The sequence below is a fragment of the Nycticebus coucang genome, chromosome 3 (genome assembly GCF_027406575.1).
Source record: "Nycticebus coucang isolate mNycCou1 chromosome 3, mNycCou1.pri, whole genome shotgun sequence".
In the NCBI taxonomy this organism is placed as follows: Eukaryota; Metazoa; Chordata; class Mammalia; order Primates; family Lorisidae; genus Nycticebus; species Nycticebus coucang.
This window is the reverse complement of record NC_069782.1, coordinates 94,700,126-94,712,127: the sequence shown is the minus strand read 5'-3', so window position 1 is coordinate 94,712,127 and position 12,002 is coordinate 94,700,126. Positions and strand designations below refer to the sequence as shown.

Here is a 12,002-nt window from a genome sequence, read left to right as displayed (position 1 = left end):
TCAGCTGTAGAATGACTTGCTCACCTGTGTTGGCTTGGCTTTTTGTGTGCTATGTAATAATTTAATAGTTGTATGAGAAAGACACATGCTTTTTATTTTTATTGAGTTAGAATACAGAGCTGATGATAACTACTCAAATGCTTAAATCCTGAATTTCTAAATAGGTTGAAAGGATAGGTGTTTTATTGTTTTTTATTTCATGGAAGAGAAGTAAAAATCACTTTATACTCTTAACTTATTCCTTTTTTTAATTGATACCTAGTAATTGTACATTTAGGGGATAAATGTGATATTTTGATACATGCGTACATATGTAATGTGTAATGTCCAAATCAGAGTAATCGGCGTATCTATCACTTCAGACATTAATCATTTATTTATGTTGGAAATCTTTAAACTTTTTTAGCTATTTTGAAATATACTAACAATTAGTATTAACTCCAGTTACTCTAATGTGCTATTGAACACTGAATCTTATTCTTCCTATCTACTATAATTTTGAATTCATTAATTCATCTCTGCCTATTCTCATTAACTCACATCCTTCACCCCCACCCTTCCAGCCTTTGGGAGGTGCTGTTCTACTCTCTGCCTCTATGGGATAAACTTCCATAGGATTAACATTTTTAGCTCCCACCTGAATGACAACATGCAATATTTGTCTTTCTGTGCCTGGTTTATTTCACTTGACATAATGGCCTCTGGTTTTTGTTTTTGTTTTTTTTTGTAGAGACAGAGTTCACTTTATGGCCCTCGGTAGAGTGCCGTGGCCTCACACAGCTCACAGCAACCTCCAACTCCTGGGCTTAAGCGATTCTCTTGCCTCAGCCTCCCGAGCAGCTGGGACTACAGGCGCCTGCCACAACGCCCGGCTATTTTTTGGTTGCAGTTTGGCTGGGGCCGGGTTTGAACCCGCCACCCTCGGTATATGGGGCCGGCGCCTTACCGACTGAGCCACCGGCGCCGCCCCACGGCCTCTGGTTTTAACTGTGTTGTGGCAAATGTCAGGATTTCATTCTTTTTTGTGGTTGCATAGTATTGCATTGCATATATGTATATATGCCACATTTTCTTTTCTTTTCTTTTTTTTTTTGAGACAGAGTCTCACTATGTTGCCCTTGATAGAGTGCTATGGTGTCACAGCTCATAGCAACCTCAAACTCTTGCGTGTAAGCGATTCTCTTGCCTCAGCCTCCCAAGTAGCTGGGACTACAGGCACCTGCCACAAAGCCCAGCTATTTTTTTGTTATTATTGTCATTGTTGTTTAGCAGGCCCTGGCCAGGTTCGAACCCACCAGCCCCATGCATGTGGCCGGCACCCTAACCACTAAGAGTGCCATGGCATCTTAGCTCACAGCAACCTCAAACTCTTGGGCTCGAGCCATCCTCTTGCCTCAGCCTCTCAAGTAGCTGGGACAATAGGCCCACCAGAACCCATCTCTAAAGAAAGAGATGGGGTCTCGCTCTTGCTCAGGCTGGTCTCTCAGAACTACTGAGCTCCAGTGATCCACCTGCCTCGCCTCCCAGAGCGCTAGGATTATAAGCATGAGCCACCATGCTGGCTGTCCATTCGTTTGTTGATTTACACTTAAGTCAATAAAATATCTTGGTGATTGTGACTACTGCTGCAATAAACGTGGGCATACAGACATCTCTTTGATATACTAATTTCCTTTCCTTTGGATATATATGCCCTCTAGTGTGGTTTCTGGGTCACATGGTATTTCTATTTTTAGTGTTTTGAGGAACTTTCATACTGTTTTCCATAATGGCTATAATAATTTACATGACCACCAACAGTACATAAGAGTTCCCTATTCTTCATATCCTTGCCAGCATTTGTTATGTAGTCTTATTTATTATAGTCATTTTAACCGTGTTTTGATTTGTATTTCCCTGATGATTAGTGGTGGTGAGAATTTTTTCATATACCTATTGACCTTTTGTATCTCTTCTTTTGAAAAACAACTATTCAGATCATTTGCCCATTTTTTTAATTGAATAATTTGCTTTCTTGCTGTTGAGTTCAGTTCCTTCTGTTTTCTGAGTCTTAGTCCCTTGTGGGATGAATAGTTTGTAGATATTTTCTCCCATTCTGTAGATTATCTCTTCACTCTGATTGTTTCCTTTTCTTTTTAGTATGACACAATTTCATTTGTCTATTTTTGCTTTTATTGTCTGTGCTTTGAGATCTTATCCAAAAATTCTTTCCCAGATCAATGTCCTGAATTATTTCCCCTATGTTTTATTCTTGTAGCTTCTTAATTTGGGGTCTTCTTTTTTTTCTTTCTTTTTTTGAGACAGAGTCTCACTCTATCACCCTTGGTAGAGTGGCATGACATCATAGCTCACAGCAACCTCAAACTCTTGGGCTCAAAGTGATCCTCTTGCCTCAGCCTCCCAAGTAGCCAGGTGTTTTTCTATTTTTAGTAAAGATGGGAGTCTCACTCTTGCTCAAATTGATCTCGAACTCCTGAGCTCAAGCAATCCACGCGCTTCAGCCTCCCAAAGTGCTAGGATTACAGGCATGAGCCACTGTGCCAAACTTAGTTTTGGGTTTTTTCTTTTACTTAAGTCTTTAATTCCTTTTGAGTTGATTTGTGTATATGGTAAGAGATAGTGAGTCTAGTTTCATTCTCTGACAAATGGATATCCAGTTTTCTCATTTCTGTTTATTGAAGAGACTCTCCATTCCCCATTGTATGCTCGTGGCACCTTTGTTGAAAATCAGTTGACTATAAATGCACAGATTCATTTCTGGGTTCTCGGTTCTATTCCACTGATCTATGTATTTGTTTTTATGACAGTAAATGCTGTTTGGGTTACTATAACTTTGTCGTATGTTTTGAAGTCAGTCAGTGCAATGTCTCCAGTTTGTTCTTTTTTTTTTTTTTTTTTCAGTTTTTTTGCCGGGGCCAGGTTTGAACCTGCCACCTCCAGTATATGGGGCCGGCGCCCTACTCTTTTGAGCCACAGGTACTACCCCCTGGCTTTGTTCTTTTGGCTAAGGATTACTCTGCTATTTGGGGTCTTTTATGATTCCATATAAATTTTTGGTTTTTTCCATTTCTAAGAAGAATATAATTGATTTCTTGATAGGAATCTGAATCAGTAGATTGCTTTGGGTAGTATTGGTCTATTCTTTATCAACTAAAGCTCATTTATTATTTTATGATGAGGAAATGGAGTCTCAGAGAGGGTAAGTAATCTGCCCAAGCATTGTATCTGATATCTTGTAGGATCAGGAATTGAACACAGATTTATCTGGCCCTGTTGGCTGTTTTCTTTCTACTCAGTCATCATGTTGCCTTCTGTTGATTTAATTTATGGGTAGGTAGTTCTGAAAAACACAATTAATCTAGAAATAAAATAGAAACTGAAATATGTTGGAGAAATAACTACTTACAAAAAGCTCTGTTTTGTAAATGTTTTCTTGAACTACAGATCAATGCAAGTGTTAGACTCTCAACATAATGTTACTTTTCTCCTTCTCCTTATGTTGTGAGATGTTTAATGCCCTGTCTTTTAATAGTTAAATGCCCTCCACTTCTGTGATTGCCAAAACATTCTTGCTGCCCCCAAGTGACAAGTTGCAAAATAGCAGTAGTAAGTAATCAAGTCACTATTTTGGGTATGAATAAGAAAACACTGATTAAATAAAATGTAAGAAATGTGGTGAAGGCTATGTTAACCAGTTTGATGAAAATACTTCAAATTGTATATAAAACCAGCACCTTGTACCCCATGATTACATTAATGTACACAGCTATGATTTAATTAAAAAAAATAATAAAACAAAATGTAGGCAGAATTTTTCATGTTAAATATTCTTTTACCTAACTACTGTACATAATTAAAACCCGTAAAGCAAAATACTTGTTCAATAGCATTTAAACTCTTCTACAACCTAGATTGTATCCCAATAGTAGATTAAGTTTTTATTTTTTATTTTTGGACAAATGTTTTCTAAATTTCAGATTAACATGAGGGTACAAACAATTATGTTACAGTGTTTGCATTTGTTAGGTGAAGTCCCTGTTGTACTTGTGCCCTTCACCCAGGAGGTGTGCCATATACTCTTAGACTGTGCCCATTAGGTGAGAGCACACCAAAGCTCCTCCCTCCTCCCTCCCCTCTCCCTTCAGTGTAAAAGTGTTCCCTTCTCTCCACCTCCATACCAGCATCTGTAGATTAAGTTCTAAAGAATCTTTATAAGATGGCAAGTTCCTAGAAATCATAAAATCAAGTGGAATATTCACTTTCACTGACTAATATTTCAGTGAAACCTGAGTACAAATTTCTATCATGTAGAAAAGTAGCCTGGCAGAAAGAATTGTTAAGGGTTCTGTCAGCATTCACACGGACCATCCATCTACCTACTTTCAACGGAGGGATTGTGGCTCCACAAGAGTGAAAGCTGGTTCTTGTAAAGTAAAAAACACCTTAGACATTACAGGGCATAAACATATACAGTATACCCTTCTTTGAGGGAGAGGAATAATCAGGAGAAAATGTCTCAAAAAGGCTACTTGGGCAATAATAAAAAAAATTGATAAACACTGATCTAGCCTTTAATACTTGTACTCTAACTTCTCAATTCCAACACTGTGAGTTTATATTGTACTCTAGCAAACCACTTTAATAGCCCTTTGAGTCTTTCCTTCCTGGAACTGTCCCACTTATAAATTAGTATGTTAATTTTGGCCACATATTCTTTTTCTAGTACTTTTATTCACTCACTGTTTCCTTTGACCTCATCAAGACCTTGAGGCTACTGACATCCTTCTCTTAACTTTTTACTTTTGCCTTCCTCCTGTATTGCTTCTTTTCTGTCCAATTTAGACCATGTTGTCATTCCCTTCTTAATGCTTTTCCTCTTCATCTTTCTACCACATATACTCTACAAACTCCTTTTTTTTTTGGAGACAGAGCCTCAAGCTGTCACCCTGGTTAGAGTGCCTTGATGTCACAGCTCACAGCAACCTCCAACTCCTGGCCTTAAGCGATTCTTTTGCCCCAGCCTCCCAAGTAGCTGAGACTACAGGCGCCCGCCACAGTGCCCAGCTATTTTTTGGTTGTAGTTGTCATTGTTTGGCAGGCCCTGGCTGCATTTGAACCCGCCAGCTCTGGCATATGTGGCTGGTGCCTTAGCCGCTTAACTACAAGTACTGAGCCTACTCTACAAACTCCTAATCTTGAATTAATCTAGTCCTTCATCCTATACAAGGTACTAAGCATTACTAGGGAAAAATCATGTAATAGTGTGGAATGGGCCACTACTTAGGTTTCTAATTATATTTCCTTTTTTTCATACCCCCACAGTAGCTATTCTAAGACTTCACATCAAACTTCCCATCCCACCCTTAACCTTGCTTCCTACTTCTAGAAAATTGAAATTAATATAAGTTTTCAAATTCCTAAACTTGATGGGTTTAACTGTATCTGTACCTTTACACTATTTCCTTCAAGCTCCAAGAAGAGATAGCCTTTTCTTAGTGAGAGATAGCCCCTCCATGGTGTTTTTAACCCCATTCCCTCCTTCTGATATTTTATTCTAGTTTATTTTTTGTGTTCCCTGTGTTTTCAACTTCTCCTTCTCTGACTCTTTCCTTCATAACCATGCTGTATGCATCTCTTCTCACCTAGTATCAAATTATAAAATAATCTAGAATGGAGTGTAGCACCTAGTTGCTTAATAAATGTTGCTCCAAAGAGGGAGAATAAATTTGAATAAATTTAATTACTGTGCATTTACATCCTAAGCAAACATAGATGGGTACCCTGGTAAGAACAATTTACCTGAATGTAGAGGGCTTTCCCTCAAGTTTTTAATCCACCAATTCTCTCAATTCCACCAATATTAATGATCACAAGCCTTAATTTTATCCATTTTTAAAAGGCTTCCATAGACCCTTTATCTATCATTCACCCAATACCTGTCCTCATCAATAATTAATTTTTTTTTTTTTTACATACCACTGAAATGTATTTTATTTAGGTTGGTCAGACTCAATACAGTTACTCTTTCTTAGATAATTAAGGCAATATACATTTTATCTAAATGTTGAAAAACACATCAAGTAATCATCCAAACAATCTCTAGATTCCACGTATCTTTTTTAGTTTTCAAGCTTTCACTATTGTTTTCCCCAAATTATCTACTTTCAGCATTCCCATAAATTCATCTGGCATGTTTTCAAATCCTTCAGTGACATATTCATGGTACTGGATTTTACCCTCCAAGACCCATTTCAGCAAGTCCTTCAGAGCTTTTTGGTGGGCATCTCTTTGCCAACGGGTGGCAAGGAGTCCCTCCACGCGGAGTTCTTGGTAGATAACAACCTCTGGGGCTGGGCCTGGTAGAAGTTGGCCAGTACTGTTATACGTAGAGATGGCCCCACATATAGCAATTCTTCCAAATTTTTTCATCTGGGGGATAACAATGTTTGAAAACTCTCCGCCTTCATTATCAAAATAACAATCATAACCATCAGGAGAGGCTTTTTTCAAATTTTCTGCCAAAGATGCTACTGTCTTAAAGGCAACATCAAATCCAAGTTTTTTAAGGTAGACAACTTTCTCATCAGATCCTGCTGCTCCAACAACTTTGCAGCCCTTGAGCTGGGCTATCTGCCCAGCAACAGAGCCCACGGCTCCTGCTGCTGCGTTAACCATCACTGTTTCTCCACCCTTCACGCCACAGATGTCCAGTAGGCCAAAGGAGGCAGTTATGCCTGTCATGCCAACTGTCCCCAGACCGAAAGGCAGCGGTACTGTATCTGGCCATTCTGTCGGCAGCTTTTCCAGATCTTTCCTATCAGAAACAGAGTGTGATGTCCAGCCTAAAAAAGCCACTACAGTAGTTCCTTTTGGTGAGGTTGAGTTTTTACTCTCCACAACTCTGGCCACTTGCTGCCCCATCATCATGTCACCTCATTTAATTTTTTGGAAGTAAGTCTCATGTAAGGATCCACGGTGAGAAACAAAGCTTCAAGCAGGGCCTCTCCAATTTTTAAGGGTGGGAGCACAGCTGTCTTTAACTCAAAGTCACCCTTACTAGAGTTGCCTTTAAAGTGCTTCTTCAAGGTTCATCTTTTAGCATGAACCATCCTGAAGCTCAGGAGGAGTCCGCAAGTTCTGAGAGCAGGAATATTTACTTTTGTTTCTACTTATGGCCTACTGGGCGATTAGACCATTCCTCTGATTAGGAAAAGTTACAATTGTTAGATTAAATATAATGTACATCTCCCTAAAGACGCTAGCGAGCTAACAAAATAGCAGAAAATGGCCAAGCAAGGATCAAAAGAAGAGGAATCCCAGGAAGATAAGCCAAACATTTAGCTGTGCTTTTCACTCTGGAGCTTTATGCTGATTAAAGATGGTATGACTGAACACTTACACACTGCTGGTGGAACTGCCATCTACTACAGCCTCTATGGAAAGTAGTATGGAGAGACCTCAGTGGTCCAGCAATCCCACTACTAGGGATTTACTCAAAGGAAAAAAATACATTTTATAAAAAGACACTTGCACTCGAACGTTTATAGCAGCACAATCCACAATCACAAAGATGTGGAAACAACCCCAGTGCCCACCAGTACATGAATGGATTAATAAAATGTATACCATGGAGTACTACTCAGCCATAAAAAATGATGATGATGTTTTATAACAACCTAAATGGAATCAGAGACCATTCTTCTAAGTGAGGCATTGCAGGAATGGAAAAACAAGCACTACATGTACTCAGTACTAAACTGGAACTAGTTGATCACCACTTATGTGCACATAGGGAGTTATAACTCAATAAGAATCAAGTAAGTGGGAGAAGAGAGAGAGGTTGGGTTAGTTCACATCTAGCAGATGTGATGCACACATTCTGGGTGAAGGGCACACTTATTACTTTGACCTAAAATGTACAAAACCAAAACATATAACCAAAATATGTGTACGTACCCCTGTAATATTCTGAAATAAAAAATAAAAATTTAAAAAAGGATGATATGGCTGAGAGGCCAGGAAGCTGAGTCATGCTTGCTAACCTGGAAGGACCAGGGATCACTAAGGAGATGAAACCCTCTTGTTTTGGTTTGGAACCTTTAAAGGTTACTATTGTAGCATAAGGAGTATAGGCTCTCTCAGGGACTGTAGCTCATTTTGATTCATCTCAAGTCCATAAAGTAGATTGAAGTAGTCCTGGGATAGTGGTGATCCTAGAGTGCTGATGCTCAGTTTCCAAGAGGAAACGAACATAAATCATAATTGGGAGAAGATAGCATTATCCCAAACCTTAAATTATTTCTACAAATGAGATATGGAAAGACAAAAAGATATAAAATACAGGAAAGGGTAAGAGACACAGTACATACATTGAAAAAACCTATTATGTATTTAATTTTATTGGAGTCTCAGGAGAAGGACAGACGGTAAGAAAAAAAACAGCATTCAGGAGCTAATGGCTGAAATGATGAAAGACATCAATTTCAAGACTTAAGAATCCCAACAAATACCAGTGAATGTACAAAAAAGAAATTCATATCTGAACACATCAATAAGAAAACTTCACTCATTGTACCCTCAATGAATCCCCAACAATAAAAAAAAAGAAAAAAAGAAAACTTCAAAAGCCAAAGCCAAAGGGAAAAATCTGAAAAGTAACCAAAGGGTGGGAAAAAGCTTTCCTTCAGATCAGTCCCTGTTAGACCCACTGTCTTCTCAACAGCAACCGTGAAAGCCAGAGTCAGTGGGATGGAAACCTCAACGTGTTGCAAGAAAATGACCGTTAACTCAGAACTTAACACTTAGTAACAAAAAAAAAAAAAAATCCTTCTAAAATAAAGGTGAAATAAAGACATTTGCAGACAAATATGAAATTTGTCACAATCAGATCTACATTAAATGAACTACTAAAAGATTATCACAGATGGAAAGTCAGAAAAGCAGGAAGGAATGAAAAGCAGTGAAAGTGGTAAATCTTTGAGTGGGTCTAAATGAGTATTAAACACTCATAGAAGAGTTACAATAAGCCCTTGTGTAATTTAAAATACAGAGAGAAGCAAAGTATGCGATAACAATGGCAGCTAAGTCTGGAGTAGGTAAAAGACTTGAGGTCCTAAAGTCCCTTCATTGTGAGGGGAGAGGGTAAAAGTGCCACTTATATTCACCTTGGAACAGGAGGCCCTCACTAGTGCAGAAGGCAAGAGAAAGATATGAAAGATGTAAAGATTGAAAAGAAATAAAACTGACATCAGCAGATTTTATACCAAAAAAATACAAAAGAAACGTAAAATTGATTAGAATACATGAGTGTCATCGGGTTGCTAGATGCGAGGCCAGTGTATGTAAACCAATTACATATCCATATGCCAGCAAGAAACTGCTAGAAAATGAAAATTCTTAAAAGATACAATTTGAAATTACTTTTTAAAATACCTAGACCTAAATTGTGTAAAAGATGTGCAAGACCTCTATGTAAAAATACCAGCTCTACACAATCTGATCTATTAGAGTCAGTCAAAAATCTCAGCAGATTTGGGGATTAGGAAAGCCATTGAGTAAGCTGCTTCTAAAATTTATTCAGAAATATAAAGGACTAAGAAAATCTCATAAACTCTTAAAGACAAACTAGGTAAGAGGATTTGCTCTATCAAATATGAAGATTACACTTTAGTAAATAAAACAGTGGTACAAGGATAGAGCAAGAAAAGATAGAGTGTAGAAATAGACCCACTATAAATAAACTTTTGATTATAAAGAGATGGCTCTGCCATCTGGAAAGGAGAGTTTTTTTCAATAAATGGTGTTAGGACAACTGAATATTTACATTAAAAAATGAAACGTTGGCTGGGCACAGTGGCTCGTGCCTGTAATAATCCTAGCAATTTGGAAAGTGAAAGGGTTTCATAAGCCTAGGAGTTTGGGACCAATGTAAGCAACACAGCAAGACCTCACCTCTACAAAACAATTTTTAAATTTAGCCAAGCACGGTGGCATTCACTCGTAGTTCTTGCTATGGGAGGCTGAGGGAGGAGAGTTGCTTGAGCCCAGGAGTTCAAGGCTTCAGTGAACTATGATCATGCCACTGCACTCAGCCTAGGCAACAGAGTGATACTATTTAAAGAAAAAAAAAGCTGCCCCATTTTTACACTATAAATAAAAATTAATTCCAGGTGGATTGTAGACCTAAATATGAAAGAAAATATAATGAAGTTCCTGAAAGATAATATAAGAGAACATGTTAATGACTATGGAATAAAAAATGACTTATTATAGAGAATGAAAAGTGCGAACCGTGGTTGGTGCCTGTAGCTCAGTTGGTAGGGCACCAGCCCCATATACCGAGGGTGGCGGGTTCAAACCTGGCCCTGGCCAAACGGCCACACTGCAACAAAAAAATACCCAGGCGTTGTGGTGGGTGCCTGTAGTCCCAGTTACTTGGCAGGCTGAGGCAAGAGAATCGCCTAAGCCCAAGAGCTGGAGGTTGCTGTGAGCTGTGACGTCACAGCACTCTCCTGAGGGTGACAAAATGAGACTCTGTCTCTACAAAAAAAAAGAAAAAGAAAAGTGCGAACCATAAAGTATAAGAGTGACAAATAAAACCAGACACAGTGGTGCATGCCTGTAATCCCAGCTACTTGGAGGCTAAGGCAGGAAGATTACTTGAACCCAGAAGTTCGAGGCCAGCTTATGTAATATATTGAGACCCTGTCTAAAAAAAAAAAAAAAAAGAAATTAAAAAGATAAACTATATTAAAATTAATTTCTGTTTATTGGAAAGAGATATTTGCAATTAATATATCCAACAAAGGATCTGTATCCATAATGTATAAACAAATCCTGTAAATCAGTAAGAAAATGACAGCTAATCCACTAGAAAAAAAATGGCAAGAAATTTGAATAGACACTTCTAAAAAGTATATGCAAGTGGCCAATAACATATGAAGTGAAAAGGTCTCAGCCTCATGTGTAAGCAGGAAAATGCTGTGTGTCTCTATGAGAAATGAAAACATGTCCAAACAAAACCTTGTACACAGATGTTCATAGCATCATTCATAATTGCCAAAAAGTGGAAACACCCCTAATGCTATCAGCTCCTGAGTGGATAAATAAAATGTGGCCTGTCCCTTCCATGGAATATTATTGGCGATAGAAAGAAATGAAACACTGACATATGCTGCAGATGGGCGAACCTTGGAAACCTTTTGCTGAGTGAAAGAAGCCAGACACAAAAGGCCGCTTGTGTGGTTGATTCCACTTACATGAAATGTCCAGAACAGGCAAATCTAGAGAGACCGAAAGGAGACTGGTAATTTTCTAGAACTGGGGATGTTGAGGGAAATGAGAATTGACTGTTAAACAGTATGGGGTTTCTATTTGGGGTGATGAAAATGTTCTAAAATTGTAGTAATGGTTGCACAAACCGTGAATATACTCCAAATCAATGAATATTACACTTTAAATGGACAAGTTGTACAGTATATGAATTATATCTGTTAATCTGTTTTTTAAAAATGGAATAGTACTACCTCACACTTACCAGAATGGCTAACATTTTTTAAACCGGCAGTAACAAATAATGGCCAGGATGTGGAGTGATGGTAACGCTCAAATCCTGCTGATAGGAGAATGAGCGCAACAACCATTTTGGAAACGTGTTTAACATCACTTCTGAAATTTAAACACATGCATATCCTGTGATTTAGGATTTCTAGGAAATAAGCCTACAAATGTTCTTGGCAGCATTATTCAGAATAGTCAAAGGCTGGAAACAACCAAGAAGTCTATCAGTGGTAGATGTAAATTGTATATAAATTGTGATATAGTCATACATTAAACATAGCAATGAAAGTAAGGGCAGTGCCTGTGGCTCAAAGGAGTAGGAGTATGCAAACCTGCATATGCCGGAGGTGGCAGGTTCAAACCCAGCCCTGGCCAAAAACTGCAAAAAAGAAAGTGAACAGACTACAGATGTGCCTACAACATGACGCTCACAAACATCATTG

At 38.3% G+C, this 12,002-nt stretch overlaps 1 protein-coding gene and 1 pseudogene across 3 annotated transcripts in view; one reads left to right on the top strand and one right to left on the bottom strand.

The window, feature by feature from the left end:
• MCU (mitochondrial calcium uniporter) overlaps positions 1-12,002 on the top strand; it is a 211,202-nt gene that overhangs the window by 193,485 nt on the left and 5,715 nt on the right. The gene's annotated exons all lie outside the window — the stretch shown is intronic.
• On the bottom strand, positions 5,995-7,109 carry LOC128581449 (prostaglandin reductase 1-like; annotated as a pseudogene).